The sequence below is a fragment of the Schistocerca piceifrons genome, chromosome 1 (genome assembly GCF_021461385.2).
Source record: "Schistocerca piceifrons isolate TAMUIC-IGC-003096 chromosome 1, iqSchPice1.1, whole genome shotgun sequence".
Classification (NCBI taxonomy): domain Eukaryota; kingdom Metazoa; phylum Arthropoda; class Insecta; order Orthoptera; family Acrididae; genus Schistocerca; species Schistocerca piceifrons.
The window spans coordinates 384,934,153-384,954,442 of record NC_060138.1 but is presented as its reverse complement, the minus strand read 5'-3'; the positions used below and the strand labels follow the sequence as shown (position 1 = coordinate 384,954,442).

Below are 20,290 nucleotides of genomic sequence, written 5' to 3'. Positions count from 1 at the left end.
GAGGTGAGCCGCCAGCAGTGGTGGATGTGGGGAGTGAGATGGCGGAGTTTTGAGAGCAGATGATATGGACGTGTGTCCATCAGAGACAGTAAATTTGTAAGACTGGATGTCATGAACTGCTATATATATTATGACTTTTGAACACTATTAAGGTAAATACATTGTTTGTTCTCTATCAAAATCTTTCATTTGCTAACTGTGCCTATCAGTAGTTAGTCCCTTCAGTAGTTAGAATCTTTTATTTAGCTGGCAGTATTGGCGCTCGCTGTATTGCAGTAGTTCGAGTAATGAAGATTTTTGTGAGGTAAGTTATTCATGAAAGGTATAGGTTATCGTGAGTCAGGGCCATTCTTTTGTAGGGACTATTAAAAGTCAGATTGCGTTGCGCTAAAAATATTGTGTGTCAGCTTAGTGTTGATCAGAATAAGTAAAGAGAGTAATGTCCGAGTACGTTCTGTTTTGCTCAGCTGTTTGAAAAGCAAATAATGTAAGAGGTTTATCAGCACAGTAATTCATTAATTTTTCTAAGGGGACGTTTCGTAACACTTATGGTAGTAAATGAGTTTTGCTATTTAGGGAGCAAAGTAACTGATGATGGTCGAAATAGAGAGGATATAAAATGTAGACTGGCTATGGCAAGGGAAGCGTTTCTGAAGAAGAGAAGTTTGTTAACATTTAGTATAGATTTAAGTGTCAGGAAGTCGTTTCTGAAAGTATTTGTATGGAGTGTAGTCATGTATGGATGTGAAACGTGCACAATAAATAGTTCAGACAAGAAGAGAATGTGGTGCTACAGAAGAATGGTGAAGATTAGATAGGTAGATCACATTACTAATGAGGAGATATTGAATAGAATTGGGGAGAAGAGGAGGGTAAAAATCGTAGAGGGAGACCAAGAGATGAATACACTAAGCAGATTCAGAAGGATGTGGGTTGCAGTAGGTACTGGGAGATGAAGAAGCTTGCACAGGATAGAGTAGCATGGAGAGCTGCATCAAACCAGTCTCTGGACTGAAGACCACAACAGCAACAACATGTACAAGTAAACGAGAATGTTTGGGAAGAATACAGAAAGCGCTGTGTCTATGCAGTATTGCGTTCTTAAAGATGGTTATTATCTGTCTTAATGTTGATAACTGCCAAACAAAGACTATCAACACATCTCCTCGTGGTATCCAATCAAAATCGTACGAAATACTGTTGTGGAAATATTAAGCCTTTCATTTGTCGTGGCTATCTGCAACTCACAACAAATATCGTCCTAACATCACATTGGGAGCTCATTGTGACAGGTTATAGCTTGAAAAGGTCGAGAGTAATCATCAGAGCAAATGCTAATATCAATTAGCTAATAATCTGCATAATATTCATCACATTTGTGGGTGAACAGCACTAGAAGATGAAACAGCATCTAAGAAACGACCGCTGTTAAATGATCTGTGATGACGACCACTCCATTGCATTTTATGTAGTGGCCCTTTGAGAACCAACATTCATGGCGTCTAGACATCCACTAACCTCGAACCCGGCGCGAGGTATGTAAGCAATGTTCTCACTTCTCTGTTTTCCAATGACTGGTTCTAGCACCCATGCCACACACTTTTATCTTTAACTACGAAATCTGCGAAGTTTTGTTTTCACAATCTCGGGCAATATATATCCGATTACGCCCGACACTAAATAACTGAACAGAGATGGAGACGAGAAATGAATGGAGTGGATGGAATACAGCAGGAAAGTTGAGATATAGCCATAATCATTAGAAGAGGCGGTTAATCAATCCACACATGCACAACAGAAAGCGGCTAAAGCAGTTCTACAGATCTCTATACAGGATACACAGTATATGACAAACATCAATACAGCTCCTAAGATACCTAGGAGAATAGCTAGGAAGGGGTTGACGGAAAAAGAAGCAACGGGAGCAAGAAATGAAAAATAACTTAGCGCACAAACTCTGAACATGTATAACGTGAAGAATCGTTCGAGCAATACGAAAATGGAACATGACTAGATAGTGATTCACGCTGAAGGATATATCCAACAGAAAGTCGGAACCTCGCAAGAACAGGATCACTTGAGCTAAATATTGTGGATCAAACGATTCTCAGGAGGATATTGGGACCTCGAAGAACAGGAGATGATCATTATAGAAGGCGAGTGAGCCAATACCTGTATATCCATATAGAGAAAATACCGGTCACCATCACGAACACATGGAACATGTTTCTTTGGACATATCCTTAGAATGTACCATGGGAGTTTGACACATCAGATAATACAATTTTTTGTGGGCAAGAGTGCCAATTATGTTGGACCCAAGACATCTACATGTACATGCCTATTCTACAAATCACTCTTAAGTATCTGACATACGGTTCATCGAACCACCTCCACAATAACTCTCTGTTATTGCACTCTCGAACAGCGTGCGGAAATAACGTACATTTAAATCTCACCACAAGAGCTCAGATTACCCTTATTTTATTATGATGATCGTTTCGCCCTATGTAGGTCTGCACCAACAAAATATTTTCGCATTCGGAGGAGAAAGCTGGTGACTGAAATTTCGTGAGCAGACCCTCCGCAACGAAGGACGCCTTTGTTTTAATGATTCCCCCCCGAAATCCTATATCATGTCCATGAAACTCTCTCCCCAATTCCTCGATAATAAATAGCGTGCTGCCCTTCTTTGATCTTTCTCGACGTACTCCGTTAATCCTATCTGGTAACAGCACATCACAGCAGTACTTCAAAAGAGGACGGAGAAGCGTAGTGTAGGCAGTTTCTTTAGCAGATCTCTTAACAGTTTCTGAGTGTTTCGGCAATAAAACGCAATATTTGGTTCGCTTTCCCTACAAAATTTTCTATGCGCTCTTTCCAATTTCAGCTGTCCGTAATTGTAATTCCTAGGTATTTAGTCGAATTTACCGCCTTTAGATATGACTGATTTATCGTCTAACCGGATTCCTTTTAGCTCTCGTGTGGATGGCCTCACATTGTTCATTACTTAAGGTCAACTGCCAATTCTCGCACCATACAGATTTTTTATCTACATAGTTTTGCAACTGTTTTTGATAGTCTGACGATTTTACTAGGTCATAAACGATAGCATCAAGACGGCTGCTCAAGTTACTCCTAAATTGGTTATATAGATAAGGAACAACAAAGGGGCTAAAACTTGGGGAACGCCAGAAATCACCTCTGTTTTACTCGATGACTTTCCGTCAGTTACTAAGAACTGCGACCTCTCTGACAGAAAACCACGAATCCAGTCGTGTATCTGAGACGATATTCCATAACCGCAACTTGATTACAAGCCGCTTGTAAGATAGTGCGTCAAATGAAAATCTAAAAATTAAGAATCAATACGAAATACTTTGCCGATAGCACTCAACACTTCGTGTGAGTAAAGAGCTAGTTATATTTCACAAAAAAGGGATTTCTAAACCTGTGTTCACTATGTGTCAATAGGCCTTTCTCTTCGAGATATTTCATAATGTTCGAACACAATATATGTTTCAAAATACTACTCCATATCGACGTTAATGATAAGGGTCTGTGATGTAGTGGATTACCCCTATTGCCTATCATGAATATTGGTATTACTTGTGCAACGTATACGTCTTTGGGTACGGATTTATGTGTGCAAGGACCTGGAAGAAATGGGAATACAGGAAACAGAGAGCTGCAACAGGGTGACTTTCAAATCACAGATGGAGGCTATTTTAGGTTTCCGGGACAAAATTAGAACTAGAAAAAAGTCATCATGCACAAAAAGCGACGAAGATTTCAATGTATGAATATGAAAGAATAGTGGACAAAGATAAGGACCAGAAGAAGCGAAGCTGCCGTGAATTAACGTGGTTCTCAGACGTCAAAAACCAAAAGAAGAAGAAGTTGCCTGTAAGTGCTTGGGACACCCTGTAAACATGTGACCCATAGTCACTAGTAGGTTATACTTTACTCTTCTACGAGAGGCGCCGTCCGCTGTGGCCGAGCTGTTCTAGGCGCTTCAGTCCGGAACCACACTGCTGCTACGGTCGCAGGTTCGAATCCTGCCTCGGGCTTGGATGTGTGTGCCGTTCTTAGGTTAGTTAGGTTTAAGTAGTTAAGTCCAGGGGACTGATGACCTCATATGTTAAGTCCCATAATGCTTAGAGCCATTTGAACCATTTCCGCTTCCGGTAGCTGAATTGTCAGCATGACGGAGTGTCAATCCTCTGGGCTCGGGATCGATTACCGGCTGGATCGGAGAATTTTCTCCACCCAGGGACTGAGTGTTGTGCTGTCCTCATCATCATTCTATCATCCTCATCGACTGCAGGTCGCCGAAGAGGCGTCAAATTGAAAGACCGGCACCCGGCGAACGGCCTGCCCTACGGGGGGCCCTAGCCATACGATTAAATAAATAAATTGGAAGGGTCAGTATGCCCGCATGGCACCATCTACTGGTCGACGTTGGAACCAAGGTCTTGCTACATCAATGTCCTCCCCATCTTGCACATACTACTTCCTGCGGAGTGCATTTTTCATTGGGCTAAATAGATGAAGTCGGAAGTCAGAGATCTGGGTTGTAGGATGGATGAGGAAGAGTACAATGAGGTTTTGTGATCTCCTGTCGAGCGTGTCATAAGTACCAAAAGTACCAACAGAGACGTCCAGTTGAGCAGCAAGGTGTTTGACGGTGATCCGTCGATCACCTCGAATGAGAGTGTCCGCACGTTCCAACACTGCAGTACTTACAGCTGTGTGCGGCCAGCCAGCATGCGGATGATCGGACAGGTTTGCGCGACCTTGTTGCGATGATGACACTTGCCTCGCCCAACGACTCTCCTTGCTTTTGTTTACTGCCCGATCTCCGTCGACATTCTGCAAGTGCCTATGAATGTCTGCGATGCTCTGGTTCTCCGCCAAAAGAAACTCAATGGCAGCTCTCTACTTGGAACGCATCTCCGTTACGGACGCCATTCTGAAGGCTACTACAGCACCAAGGCTAGTATAGCGCCTTGACCTGTCGAACGTTCATGAAACTACAGGTGCTGAAGCGGGAATGTTGCACGATGTCCCACAGCAATTTTCAACCGAAATAGCCCGAGGAAAAAAGTCTGTTGCATTGCTTATTGAACGCCCCTCGTGTTATGAATGTCAGAGTGCATCCTGTTTTTCCCTAACGCAGGGAGTGTTTCCTGGAGCTAGAGTTTGATATTCGTGGATGTCCTGCAGTGTCTTTCTCGCTTTTCTCCGTGATGTACGTGCGTGTCGCGCAGCTGCGAGCGAAGACGCCATGCAGACAGCAGGTTTGCAGCACAGAGGCGGCTGGGGCGTGGAGCAGGTGAGTCGCAGCGGCGCTCCGTAACGAGCCGCTTGTGTGCCTCATTAGCAATCGTAATTAGCGAATTGATGAAGGCGGCCGCCACACAAGTGCCGTCCATCACGCCTCACTGGCTCTAGCATCCACTACAGCGGCGCTCTGCGGCGCCGAAACTTCCCTACCGCTTCAAAAGAGCCAGCTGAGAAGCAGTCCCGACTCATTACACTCTCCTGCTGCTCTGCTTGTGACCCATTTTACTGTGAAAGATTCAACTGCGTAACAGAGACACTTCCAGTATCAGTGTAGGTGACTGGATTGGTACAGTCTCCCATTCCTTCCTATTAAGCTCTGTTTTGATATGTTCGATTGCTGTTGAGATCTGGGGGATTTTAATTACATCAAGAGAGAACATTTACCCATCATTAATTTCTTGTAATATGTGTCCACATCTTCTATCACTGTTTCAAGTGGCGTCGTATTCAGTTTTAGCTGTTATTGTTTTCATTTCACTACGACAATTTCGGAATTTGTCCCATGTTCAAGCACCTATAAAGGATAATTTACTGTAATTCACTCTAATATAGTATAAGCTCTTAAAAATACGTACGTTTCTGTCATGGTGTACATAGTCCACTCAAGATTGCAGTACATAAAATGGAGTAGCATGATACAGTAATGTACTGCTGACTAGACACTCTCTGATGTACAAACGTCTTATGTTGTTATATCTGTCTCATGTCAACCCGCACATTAATAACAAATATACTAATGTCTTTTAATAACAGACAGTTACCATTAAAAATAACAGAATACTGTAACAACGTTATTTTAATGTATTCCTGTCATATAATACAACATGATATCTTGTAGGTATACGATTGTTAATAAAGTATGTTGTACATGCTGTTAATCTCATATTACGTTTTCTCTGCGTTTTCTCATTGCGTTGTATTTTGCTTCAAAGATGCTTTAAAATGGCACAAATTCCGAAATTGTGATGGTAAAATGAAAACAGTAACTGCTACAAGCGAATATCTCGTCATTTGGAAAAACTGCCAATCAGTTACGGACACCACAAATGATGTTGATACTTATTCAACAAACATATCTGTCCAAGACCGTGGAACAACACCTCGACTAAACTTGCTATTGCCAAGAAAGAATAAACATAAAACTCGAAATAGAATTTTTACCAAGGAATAAAGCTGACAAACTATCTAAAGGGATTAAAGAGATTACTAAAACGAACTTATTGAGAACGGCAGCTAAGCAGTACATTCTATGCAGTGAAGGATTTACTTTGATAACACTCAGCAGAAGTTTGCTTGTATATATATATATATATATATATATATATATATATATATAATGACAATAAAAAAGACATCTATGATTTGACATAGCACTACCACGCTATATTTTTTCTTCTTTTTCCTTTTTGTTTGTTCTTTTTAAGAAAAACTTTACTACCTAAGCTATACAAAGTCGCAGGTCCACGGCTTCATATTATATTAGGTGCTTTTATAAATATAAATAACAAACGAAAATTTTGTGCGTCATTTGTTAAAAAAAATTTCAAATGTGAAATCTTACGGGACTTAACTGCTAAGGTCATCAGTCCCTAAGTTTACACACTACTTAACCTAAATTATCCTAAGGAGAAGCACACACACCCATGCCCGAGGGAGGACTCGAACCTCCGTCGGGACCAGCCGCACAGTCCAAGACTGCAGCACCTTAGACCGCTTCGGCTAATCCCGCGCGGCATTTGTTTATCATTATTCGACACAAAATGTAAGAAATAGCCGGCCGATGTGGTCGAGCGGTTCTAGGCGTTTCAGTCAGGAACAGTGCGACCTCTACGGTCGCAGATTCGAATCCTGCCTCGGGCATGGATGTGTTGATGTCCTTAGGTTAGTTAGGTTTAAGTGGTTCTAAGTCTAGGGGACTGATGACCTCAGATGTTAAGTCCCATAGTGCTCAGAGCCATTTTAACCATTTTTTATAGAACATAATGCTCCACTTAAATATGGCGTCATGTGCTATTGCCATCCTATTTATTAGACTCGAATCATCTGAAACTGTTGTTCCCGTCCATGCGTTAGTAATGTCCTAATTCACTGGAAACTCTCCAAGACTACTCATAACTGTTCACTTTCCCTGAGACAGATCTCACTCTGGTAGTTGTCACTGGAGGCCAATTTTCAATATGATTCAGTCGACTAAAATCGAATTTGGCACCCCTCATATATTGCTGGTTTTGTTAGCATGCAAATCGTGTATTCGGTATACTAGCTAAACTGGGATGACGTGGGGATAGAAAGACTAAAAACGCGCAAAAACTAAAATCCCCGTAAATGATAAAAAATAAAACCAAACAAAACGTGGCTGATACATTTATCAAAAGATTTGATTTGATTCGTAGATTACAAGGCAAGTATTTCATAAACTATTGAAGCACCTATATAGAAGTCTTAATTAATTAAAACAGTTTCTTTTTTCGATGTCTTCTCAGGTTGTCTGCCGTTTCAAGGCGTTGTTTTGCGATAACGTTTTGACCAGTTTCCTTCTCGTCATCTTCAGGCGAAGTGTTGGGTTCATGTCCAGTACGTATCTTTATAGACGCTGGGCCGCAGGCTCCTCTGCATCGTCTGCAACACTGGGCCAGTGGCGTGCCTCCGGAAGGGGTATTGCGTACAGTGGGGGGGAGGGGGTGATGGGAATCACGGACGGTGGTGGGGGAACTCCCAATGTGTTGGAGGGTCGTCGCGTCGCATCTTGGTGCTACCTGTCTATTCCATCCGCTGCTTTCTGCCTGCGGTCCAGCGTCTATAAAGATACAAACTAGACATGAACCCGACACTTCGCTTCAAGATGACAAGCAAGAAACTTGTCGAAACGACGCTTTGACTCGGCTGATAACCCGAGAAGTCTTCATCATCGAAATTCGCCGAGAAGCCCTGCATTTCCATATAGCTTCCCTTATTTGAAACAAATTACCTGTATCGAGAAATTTCGTACTCTTACATCCACAGTGACACTTTAGTTGCTTCAGAATGCTTTTCGAAGAAACTGCTGAAAGATAAGCTGAACAATGCTGTGCGGGATTTTCTCACGTAAGCTATCTCCCACAAAACCCAGTATATCATTGCGAGTAAGAAGTGATTCTGACTTCCAGCAAATGTTAGTAATTCTGGGAGCAATTTCTAAAAGGGAAGCCAAGTGTGAAAACTTGAATCACACGAGGAAAGCTAATTAACCGAATATGAGTAAAAAGGTTGATATGAAAGGAGACGGATAAATTCAAGCATTTTTATGGTGTAGCGGAAACCGCCTTTTACGTTACATCGGAACCAACTTTTACTAGGCGAAAATTTACGTTATGGCGAACAAAGGGACTTGTTTCTGAAGTAGTTGTTTAGATATGTTTTTAGTATATGCGATTGCAGTCTTGCTCGGCGTATTCCATTGATGAATTCTTCTCGGGTTATCAGCCGAGTGGTGGCGTCGTCTTGTCCAAACGTTGTGATGAGTTTCGTACCATCATCTTCTGGTAACGCGAGAAGAATTCATCATATGTTTTAAGTGTTTGCAATCGATCTGTGATTTACGAAAAGAACGGAGAATTCAACAGATTTGTATCACACAGCTCATATCTTGAAGTTTGAAGTAATCTAGGTTATGTATGCTTTCTCATGTAACTCAGACTCCGTGTTAACCCTCTCCACTGGTAAATGATCTGACCGTTTATATATTAGAACGTACCCCACCAACCTGTCCCTGTCATTAGATACGACTGTTCTCTAGTCTTGTTTCGTCACCTATGCTATCTAAGACTATATCATGTAGAGATGTATCTCTCCGCTCAAAATCTAATATTCTTTCAAGGTACGATTCCAGTGAACTATGCTCTGCTTGTATTCTATTTTAGACATTCGTGTGCTGTGTTCCTCGAACCAACTGAGAATTTACCTAGACGAACATGTAAAAGCATCTGAAAACCGCATTAAGGCTAACTATTGTAACATTCCGAAGTCCGCGTATCTCGATTACCTACCATTTTTAAGAATCCAACGCCCATAGTGTTAAGCTATGCGGACAGGTCTTTGTAAGTGACTATATAACTCTGGATTTTCATGTTTCACGAAGTCCTACATTGATGTTCTGTGCATCATTTTGCTATCACTTTTTATACATATTGCATCAGGAGAAAACTTCACATCCTTAAAATCAGTTATTTTGCTGACTAAACAGATTTAACTCTGGCGATTGTTAGTTCGATTTATTTTCCGTAGATTTTATTTCAGTTCTTTCGTAGATCCGAATTTGGTCGTACAGTCTGAAACCGATCATCAAGTAAATGACAAGCGGAAGCGTTACTGCAAAAAATCTGTGATTAATACACGAAAGGTTGCTGAATCTGTCCGGACATAAATTATCCCTAATCAGTAGGCAATTAATTCAGCAGTCAATATGCAATCATGGCAGGCCGCCTGTAATCCGCACCCAGTCCGTACAGCGTGGAAGATCTTGGATCGTTATTTCCTTGTTTGAACGCTTGGGTTTCATTCACATTTCAACCCAGGACAAAAACCACATGCTATTAATACATATAACAGTGCATTAGTTATTATAAAAGGTTAGAGCATTACCACACGACCAAAACCACTACGCTCAGATGGTAAAATAGGAACATAGGACCTAGCACGTTAAGAGACACAGAAAAAATCACATTGACCATTACACAAGTCAGGACGACAAACAAATAAGAACATTCTCAAATGATAAAGCATCACGTTGTAGCGCATCAACTGGTAACATTTTGTCGCGCACCAGAGGTAGCGTTATTTGGCTATCAAGTGATCTGTTTTGGTACTGAAATGCAGTCAGCACTGATTTTCGACAGTTCAGATAGTTCAATTACATAAACTTTTCTGCATCTTAAGAGACTTTCACTAACTGAAGAAAAGGCCGTAACTGATTGATCTCACTAATAAAGTAAAAATTATACCCTTCCTCTCTCCCCTTAATCTACAACGCAGCTCATTCTCAGATTCTTTTTAAGTGAAATGCTGAAAGTACATCACCGCTTACGCGTTATTGTCATTTGAATATTCATTTCCCTTATCTCAGCATCTGGAATAATGTTGTAGATCGCGCATTTCAACAGCGGCCCAGTCCAATTTGAAGGAAGGGAGTAGCAACTCATTAGGACGGCGAGCAATGTTATTTTTTTGTGTCTGTAAATCTGCAAAGGTTTCGAGTTTGAAAGGATAATTGCCGTAGTGCTTGTCAGAGACTGGCGATATTCACAATTTGTCGCCGTCGACAGGTGAGATGCTGTCAGGGAGCTGTCTGCGTGGCTTGTCCGCCGGTTGAAATTGCAGGTTAATCGGTGCAGAACGGCCCTAAACGTGACACGGACGGTGACGTATCGCATAGCATGAGAAGCGGAGTATCAATGCGGACTCAGAGCAGGCAAAGTTGGCGGCGATGGACGTGTCACGTAAGGCCGAGGCGGTGACGCCAGTGAATGACAAATGCTACCGGAACGGTGTGCTACCGATCCACAGTGATAGGCTGTGGCAAGCAGCACTCGGCAAAATACTCCGGGCAAAATACTCCAGGCACAATAACCGGCTGCTGTGAGGCCTCCATGATTGCTGCGTTTGTGGATTTTTGGGAGCATTTAGAATGTGGGTGTGTGGGGTAATTTAGGGGTGAGATAGGAAATGGAGTCGGGGAGGAGGTCGTGGGAAGGGCCTAAGACTTTAAGTAGGGATTGGAGATGATGTTGGACTTCTGGAATGGCATCACTCTGGCAGAGTTTATAGGTGGAATTGACACAGCTTCTTACAAGTGGATTTTAATCAAATTATATGCCTATGGGTTGTCAATTGTGCGACTGGATTCGTGATTCCCTTTCAAGAAAATTACAGTGCATAGCAATTGAGGGGATGTCATCTAGTGAAAGAGTGATATCTGGGGTTCCCCAACGAAATGTTACAGGCCCTCTGCTCTTCATAAGCTATATGAACAATTTAAACGACCATCTGAGTGTCCCTCAAAGATGGTTTGCAAATGATGCTGTCATTTACTGTCTGTTAAAGTCATCAGAAGATCAAAACTAATTGCAAAATGGTTTGGAAAAAATATCTGTATTGTGGGAAAAGTGGAAAAGTCCTCATGAATACCAAAAGGAACATTCTAAATCTTGGTTACATGATAAAGCACACAAATCTAAAGGCAGTCAATTCAACTAAATACTTAGAGATTACAATTTACGATTAACTAGAATTGGAATAATAACAAAGATAACGTTGCGGAAAAAGCAAACCAAAGACTGTGATTTATTGGCAGAACACTTACAAACAAGAAATACAAAAAAGAGACTGCTTACACTGTGCTTGTCTACCCTTTTTCTGTGGGGTATGAGATCTGCACCAGATAGGATTGACGCAGGACGTCAAAAAAGTTCAAAGGAGGACAGCTTGTTGTGTATTATCGCGAAATAGAGGGTAGAGTGATTTAAACAAAGGTCCTTAGCTGACTAGTTCAGTGAGGGCCTCACGTGGCGTCTCATTCGGGAGGATTGGGGCTTAAATCACCGTCTGGCTATACAGACATAAATACGCAAGCTTCCGCAACGATGTCAGTCTCACTAAAATCCTCGGTGTACTGCTGCATCGTGTTATAAAACATTTAAACGCTAAAATACCAAAAAATTTTGTACCATCATATGATAGTTGTTAGATGTGGCAGAGCGTGTGGTGTGATGTGAAAAAGATAAAGGCAAAAAAAGATTGTATGCTTTCCAAAATGATTTGTGCACGGAGAATAATCCTCTGGAATCAAACTCTACACAACAACCCGCGCAGTGCTGAATAACGAATATTAAACATATATGACTTGATGATGAGTCGCTAGGCGACTTGAAACCTGTAATAAGAAATATATATACCGATCTTTCGGCCGTGCTGCAGCGGCTTTCCTCAGGGAAAATAATTAAGTATTTTCACTATTTTTGTGAAGTGACATGACAATACACGCAGAAGGATACGTAATACGATTTTCGTGGATTCCTTATATCGTTTAACACGAATATCAGGGTGATTCTTTTCGGCAAATGCTAATCTCCTTCCTTTCCTTGTCCAGTTAGAAAAACTATGTCCCAAATCACTTTTCCATTGACGGGATGATACACCCTAAAATTTAGACTTGGCTCGCTCCCATGTTGATGGGGAGTGCAGTTAGTTTTTAGTTTCTCGAGTAATACGTCCAGTTTCAACGCTCCCTTTCTTTGTATCTTGCGCTAACCTTTTCGTCATTTCGTCTTGCATCCTAAATCTTCCATACTGTCAATAGCATTTTCTTAGAATTCTATTAGTGATGAGTGATTGTACATGGTGATTCCATGATGACGTTCAAAACTTCCATGGATGGCTTAAAACTGGTTCAAAATGGTTCAAATGGCTCTGAGCACTATGGGACTTAACTTCTGAGGTCATCAGTCCCCTAGAACTTAGAACTACTTAAACCTAACTAACCTAAGGACATCACACACATCCATGCCCGAGGCAAGATTCGAACCTGCGACTGTAGCGGTCGCGCGGTTCCAAAATGTAGCGCCTAGAACAGCTCGGCCACCCCGGCCAGCGCGAAAAACTGGAAGTATATCAATTTGAGGTAAGGGATCCTTGACCTGAAATTATCGAGTCGGAAGTTATAAGTGAATGGTGGTTTACACTGACCCGTACTGTTGTTGCTAAGATTGTAGGGTAGGCAACTTGCAGAGGTAGTATGGACCAAAACAAAAAGAAGTAAGACCTATGGGCACTTCATCATCTTCGCTACTATGAAACACTTCTCTATCGAACAAGTGCTCACAACTCTTAAGGTATGAACTTTAGAGCCCATGTTTACTAGATATTATTTTCTTTTCTTGGTCCATACTACCACCTCTCGAAGCGGCATACCCTACAATCATAGTAATAACAGTCCCCGTACATGTATTCTGCTGTCTGAGATGTCAGAAAGATTATCGCTTTTAATTTTCGACTCGGTCGTTTCGGGGCCAGGTCTCTTACAAAAAATCGATACATTTGCCTTTCTCCGTCATCACTGAAAATCTGTATAATAATCAGAGAATCAATCTGTATTCAATGAGAATTCGGTTGAATGTTCCTCGGCCATTACACAGTGGAAGCTAATAGCTGTGAGGTGGCTGCCCTTGTACTTATAGAGGGTGTGAGAGGTACAAGTCAAGATATTTCTATTGATGACTGAGGACGTTACACTGAACAACATTACATTAGTATCTAATTCATTTGCAGCTAATAATTTTGACTATTACAAATACTATGTTTTTAGAATGGATAGTGTCTCCAAGTACGCATGGCTCAAGCAAGCCATTAATGTTAATTTTCCCCTAGGCAGCTAGTCAGATATTGAAGTGTGGATGATTGGACACCAAAGGAATAGTCTCTATTGCCTGGTGTAGTCCACTTCTCCATGCAGTTACGGCCGTGGAGAAAACATCAGATAGCAAATTATGTGATATATTTGCGGAAAGGCTGTTAGATGCAGAGAATAAACACACTCAAGTGGGCACATAGTAAAGTACCAGTTGTCATACCTGTATTATGCCCCTAATACCCTGTATAGTTGTGCTGCTGGAAGCTATAGGTTTAAGGTCGCGTAAAGTGGTTTACCAGTTCCTCTATGCGACATCTGCAGCTCATATTCCAGTCTAGCTCCGTTTCTTCATACAGAAAGAGGCAGTGGCAATATGCAGTTCGCTGAGTTTCTTCGTCAATATAAAGCATGTGTTCAGTGTCATAGGTTAGATTCTTGTAAGAAACACCTCCGTTTAGAAACTTCCGTTTAGAAAATAAGCAGATAGAATACACCTGCCGCCAATGGAGCTTCCAAAATTTGGAATAGCGAGTAATTTTAAGTAGCTATGCAAATTGCGCTGTATTGTACTGCAGTTGAAAATGTACCTTTCGCGAGCACGTAGCAAATTTATGAAGAATGGTCCACCTTCCTTTTTTATCCTCTTGGCTCAAAATTACGATTTGGAGGGCAGCACCGTAGACATATTTAGGTCGCAGCCTGCCGGCCCTCGAGGCCGGCACGTCCATCTTGATGAAAATCAGCCTGCACGGCGTTCCTCTTTGGCCGCGTCTGTGGGAACGTATGCCAGCTGCCACGGCAGCCTTGGCCGGCGCACCGATTTTTGAGAGAGGCTCTGCCGAGGGGTGGGAGATAAAAACCGTTAAAAAGGGAAAAGAAAAGGCAAAAGGAAGGCGTGGCGGGGCGGCCGGTAATTGCGGTCGGCGCTTTGTCGCTGTTTTATTGTATCAGCGGCGCCTGATTGGCGGGCGCTCTTCATCAGGTGCTTTGATCAGTCGCCGCCGGCGCGCGGGGGTTCCCCGCCATCACTTAATTGCTCGCCTGGCTGCAGACGGCGCTTCGTGGCACTGCTTGAGCCGCCCGCGCGCCTGTTGATACTGCCCGCCCGCCGCACAGGGTAAACAAATGACGCGCTGCACCGCCTGCGCAAGTACGTTCTGCTATGTATCGACAGTTAACGACGCTGTCGCCTGGAAAAGCTCTCACAAGAGAACTCACAACGGCAGCAGCTGGCGTCGGAAGGTCGTCTGCAACGATGTTCAGCGTCACTGCCACGTCACTTCGGCCTAAGTGCAGTTATCTTGGCTACATGAGGACGAAGAAAGAATGCTGAAGATTGGTAACGTCAATTGTGAAATACGCGGGCATTCAACAAGTAATGCAACACATATTTTTCTGAAAGCAGGTTGGTTTTATACAGGATTCCACTACACCATATTATTCCCTACTCTTTTGGCTACAAAACCCTATATATAGTCTCAGTTCTAAGCGACGCCCTTATGCCAGTTTACATAGAGGGCCTGAATGCCTGCATGGTCCATTCTGCTGTTCGACGCAGGAGGAAACATTTACTGCATCAATACCCTCCCTATTATCCAAGTAATGTTTACTGTAGAGTGCATCCTTCATTGGGCCAAACATATGGAAGAATGTGCGAGATCCGGGTTATAGAGTATGTGAGAAAGGACAGTCAAATAAAGTTTTTTGAGCTCCTGTCGGTTGCGCAGGCTTGTATGAGCCCTGGCGTTGAAATGGAGAAGGTGAAATTCATTTGCATTTTTATGGTGAAGAACAAGCTGAAATCGTTTCTCCAATTTCCGGAGGCTAGCATAATACACTTCAGAGTTAAATGTTGCACGATAACGCAGGACATTAAGAAGAATAACACCTACAAAACCCCAGAAGATTGTCGCCATTATTTTACTGACTGAACTTTTTCTTCGGAGGAGAGGTGTTGTGGCGCCACTCCATGGACTGCCGTTTTGTTTCCGGTTCGAAGTGATGGACACATGTTTCATCACCTGTGACGATATTCGACAAAAAATTGTCACGATCAGTCTCATAACGCGCAAGCTGTTCCGCAGAGATGGTCCTTCGTTGCTCTAGATGGTCGTCTGTTAGGCCGTGAGGAACCCAGCGGGCTCACGCCTTTGGATACCGCAATTGGTTGTGATGAAGAGTAGGTTCTAAGTTTAAGAGATCAGTCAGCAAGAATCCGTATGCAAAGAAGTGGGATACGGAAGTACTAAAGGAATGACGAGACACGCTTGAAGTTCTCTAAGGCTGTAGATGCAGCAGTGAGGAATAGCCCAGTAGGCAATAGAGTTGAAGAGGAATGCACTTTTCTAGAATTTGTAACAGAAGAAATACTTCAGTTGATCGATGACAGAGGTAAGTACAAAAATATTCACGGAAATTCAGGAATACAAAAATACAAATCGCTGAAGAATGAAATAAATGGGAAGCACTGGGAAGCTAAGGCGAAATTGCTGCATGAAAAATGTGAAGAAATCGAAAAAGAAATGATTATAGGAAGGGCTGACTCAGCATATAGGAAACTCAGAACGAACTTCGGTGAAATTAGAAGCAAGGCTGGTAACTTAAAGAATGAAAAGGGAATCTCACTGTTAAATGCCGAGGGGAGGGAGGATAGGTGGAAAGAGTACATTGAAGGCCTCTATGAGAGGAAGATATGTCTGATGTGACAGAAGAAGAAACAGGAATGGATTTAGAGCAGATGGCAGTTATAAGAGTCGAGGGACATTAAAGGTAAGCAGTGGTTGGGAAGGGAGTGAGACAGGGTTGTAGCCTCTCCCCGATGCTATTCAATCTGTATATTGAGCAAGCAGTAAATGAAACAAAAGAAAAGTTCGGAGTAGGTATTAAAATCCATGGAGAAGAAATAAAAACTTTGAGGTTCACCGATGACATTGTAATTCTGTCAGAGATAGCAAAGGACTTGGAAGAGCAGTTGAACGGGATGGACAGTGTCTTGAAAGGAGGATATAAGATGAACATCAACAAAAGCAAAACGAGGATAATGGAATGTAGTCGAATTAAGTCGGGTGATGCTAAGGGAATTAGATTAGGAAATGAGGCACTTAATGAAGTGTTGGCAGAAGAGCCAACACCATGTTGCTAGAGCAGGCCGAAATGCACGCTTTTAAGCTCACGCCGACTGGCGTGAGGTCTGGAACAGTTAAGGGAATTAATAGTAGCAAATAAAGTACGTAGTTGATGTAATACTTAACTTTAATCCATAAGTGGTGTACATCGGTCTGACGGTACAGGCATCACAAGTTAAATATAAACTGGTAATGGCGCCTTGCTAGGTCGTAGCAAATGACGTAGCTGAAGGCTATGCTAACTATCGTCTCGGCAAATGAGAGCGTAATTTGTCAGTGTAGCATCGCTAGCAAATTCGGCTGTACAACTCGGGCGAGTGCTAGGAAGTCTCTTTAGACCTGCCGTGTGGTGGCGCTCGGTCTGCAATCACTGACAGTGGCGACACGCGGGTCCGACGTATACTACCGGACCGCGGCCGATTTAAAGGCTACCAGCTAGCAAGTGTGGTGTCTGGCGGTGACACCACACTTAAAGTAGTAAATGAGTTTTGCTATTTGGGGAGCCAAATAACTGCTGATGGTCGAAGTAGAGAAAATGTAGACCGGCAATGGCAAGGAAAGCGTTTCTGAAGAAGAGAAATTTGTTAAAGTGTCAGGAAGTCGTTTCTGAAAGTATTTGTATGGAGTGAAACATGGACGATAAATAGTTTGGACAAGAAGAGAATAGAAGCTTTCGAAATGTGGTGCTACAGAAGAATGCTGAAGATTAGATGGGTAGATCACATAACAAATGAGGAGGTATTGAATAGAATTGGGGAGAAGAGGAGTTTGTGGCACAACTTGACTAGAAGAAGGGACCGGTTGGTAGGACATGTTCTGAGGCATCAAGGGATCACAAATTCAGCATTGGAGGGCAGCGTGGACAGTAAAAATCGTAGAGGGAGACCAAGAGATGAGTACACTAAGCAGATTCAGAAGGATGTAGGTTGCAGTAGGTACTGGGAGATGAAGAAGCTTGCACAGGATAGAGTGGCATGGAGAGCTGCACCAAACCAGTCTCAGGACTGAAGACCACTACAACAACAGAGGAGCCAGTATCTGAATCAGAAGTTAAGTGAGCCTTGGAGGACTTCAAATCAAATAAGACAGAAGGGATAGATAACATTGCATCAAAATTTCTAAAATCGTTGACGGAAGTGGCAACAAAACGTCTATTCACGCCGTCTGTAGAATATATGAGTCTGGCGAGATACCGTCTGACTATCGGAAAAATTTCATCCACATAATTCCGAGGATTGCAAGAGCTGACAAGTGCGAGAATTATCGCACAATCAACTTAACAGCTCATGCATTCAAGTTGCTGACAGGAATAGTATACATAAGAATCTAAAAGAAAATTGAGGTCGTGTTAGATAACGATCAGCTTAGCTTCAGGAAAGGCAAAGGCACCAGAGAGGTAATTCTGACGTCGCGGTTGATAGTGGAAGCAAGACTAAAGAAAAATCAAGACACGCCCATAGGATTTGTCGCCCTGCAAAAAGCGTTCGACAATCTAAAATGGTGCAAGTTCTTCGAAATCCTGAGAGAAATAGCGGTAAGCTACAGGGTGTGATGGGTAATATACAATACGTAGAAGAGCCAAGGGGGAATAATAGAATGGACGACCAAGAAATGCCCGGGTTAAAAAGGGTGTAAGACGGGGATGTAGTCTTTCGTCCCTACTGTTCAATCTGTAAATCGAAGAAGCAATGGTGGAAATAAAGGAAAGGTTCAGGAGTGGAATTAAAATTCAAGGTGAAAGGATATCAGTGATAAGATTCGCTGAAGACTTTGCTATTATGAGTGAAAGTGAACAGGAATTATATGATCTGCTTAATGGAATGTATAGTCTAATGAGTACAGAATATGGATTGAGAGTACATCGAAGTAAGACGAAAGTAATAGAAGTAGCAGAAAGGAGAACAGCGAGAAACTTAACACCATTAAAGATAGACACGAAGTAGACGAAGCAGAATGACGGAGCAAGGAGGACATCAAAAGCAGAATAGCACTGGCAAAAAGGACATGCCTGGGCAAGAGATGTCTAATGCTATCAAACATAGGCCTTAATTTGAGGAAGAAATTTCTGAGAATGTGCGTTTGGAGCACACTATTGCACGGTAATGAAACATGGACTGTGGGAAAACCGGAACAGAGGAGAATCGAAGCATTTGAGATGTGAGGCTACAGATGAATGTTGAAAATTAGATGGGTTGATAGAGAAAGGAATGATGAAATTCTGTGCAGAATCGGAGAGGAAAGGAAAATGTGGAAAACAATGACAAGGAGAAGGGACAGGATGATAGGACCTCTGTTAAGACATCAGGGAATTACTTCCATATTGGGAGAGGGAGCTGTAGAGGCCAAAAGCTATAGAGCACGACAAATATTGGAATACATTCAGCATATAATTGAGGACGCAGGTTGCAAAGTGCTACTGTAAGATGAAGAGGTTGGCAACTGGTAGATAATTGTGTTAGCACTAACAACAGAGACGTCCAGTTGAGCAGCGAGGGTATTGATTGTGATCCATCGATCACCTCGAATGAGAGTTTCCGCACATACCAACATTTCAGGAGTCACAGCTGTGTTTGGCAGGGCGCCACGCAGGAGGTTGGACAGGTATGTGCGACGTTGTAATGATGATGACAGACGCCTCGGCCAACATTTCACAACTCTTTTGTTCACTTCCAGATCTCCGTAGACATTCTTTAAGCGCCTATGAATGTCTGCGATGCTCTGTCTTCCACCAATAGAAACTCAATGATAGCTCTCTCGCATGCCATTTTCAAGGCTATGTATAACACCGCCACCTATCGGAACTTCATGAAACTACAGGGGCTGAAGCGGGTCCCCGATGTGCCAGCATTCTCTTACTACTTTTCTTCCACTCATCTTTGTTATTGTTTTCACTAATTTACAGACAATTGGGAAGCGACTACAGGTCAACCTCACTAGTGTTGCCTAATACAAATTGCAGAAAATCGACTCTTAGGAGCTTGTGGTTTAAAAATTCAACGGGATACTGACCTAAAAGTTCAGAGAGAGACATAAATGTTCGAACATCAGATAACATATTCTTGTAATATTTTATGAACAAAATTGGTACTCCAGTACTACTAGTACAACTGCAGTGAAAAATACAAATTTTCTTTTTGTTCCAGGTTTCCCTCGCAACAGTTTCATGCAGCATAAGATACTGAGATATCACGGCAGAAGAACAAAGTAAATTACAATCTGTTCAACGAAAGTGGCGATGTCAAATCAGAACCAAATAACTGGCTGAGAATGGTAAGTGAGAAATAAAAAAGCGTATATTGACGTTCAGTGATAAGGTTATCAGTGAGTTCTATGTAAACTGGACTGGTGTAACAGTTTTCGTAACTTATACATGTGGATGTCGAGTGTACACAAGTTGCGTTGTGGATTGTGAAGGTCTGAAGAGATTCTGAAATGG

General features: G+C 42.3%; 1 long non-coding RNA gene across 1 annotated transcript in view; it reads left to right on the top strand.

Moving 5' to 3' along the window:
* The window catches only part of LOC124760687, a 229,986-nt gene extending 209,909 nt beyond the window's left edge, over positions 1-20,077 (top strand). The window contains exon 3 of the long non-coding RNA XR_007012398.1: positions 19,998-20,077. This is a non-coding gene — a long non-coding RNA (uncharacterized LOC124760687). The remainder of the gene's footprint in view (positions 1-19,997) is intronic.
* Positions 20,078-20,290: the final 213 nt, after the last annotated feature.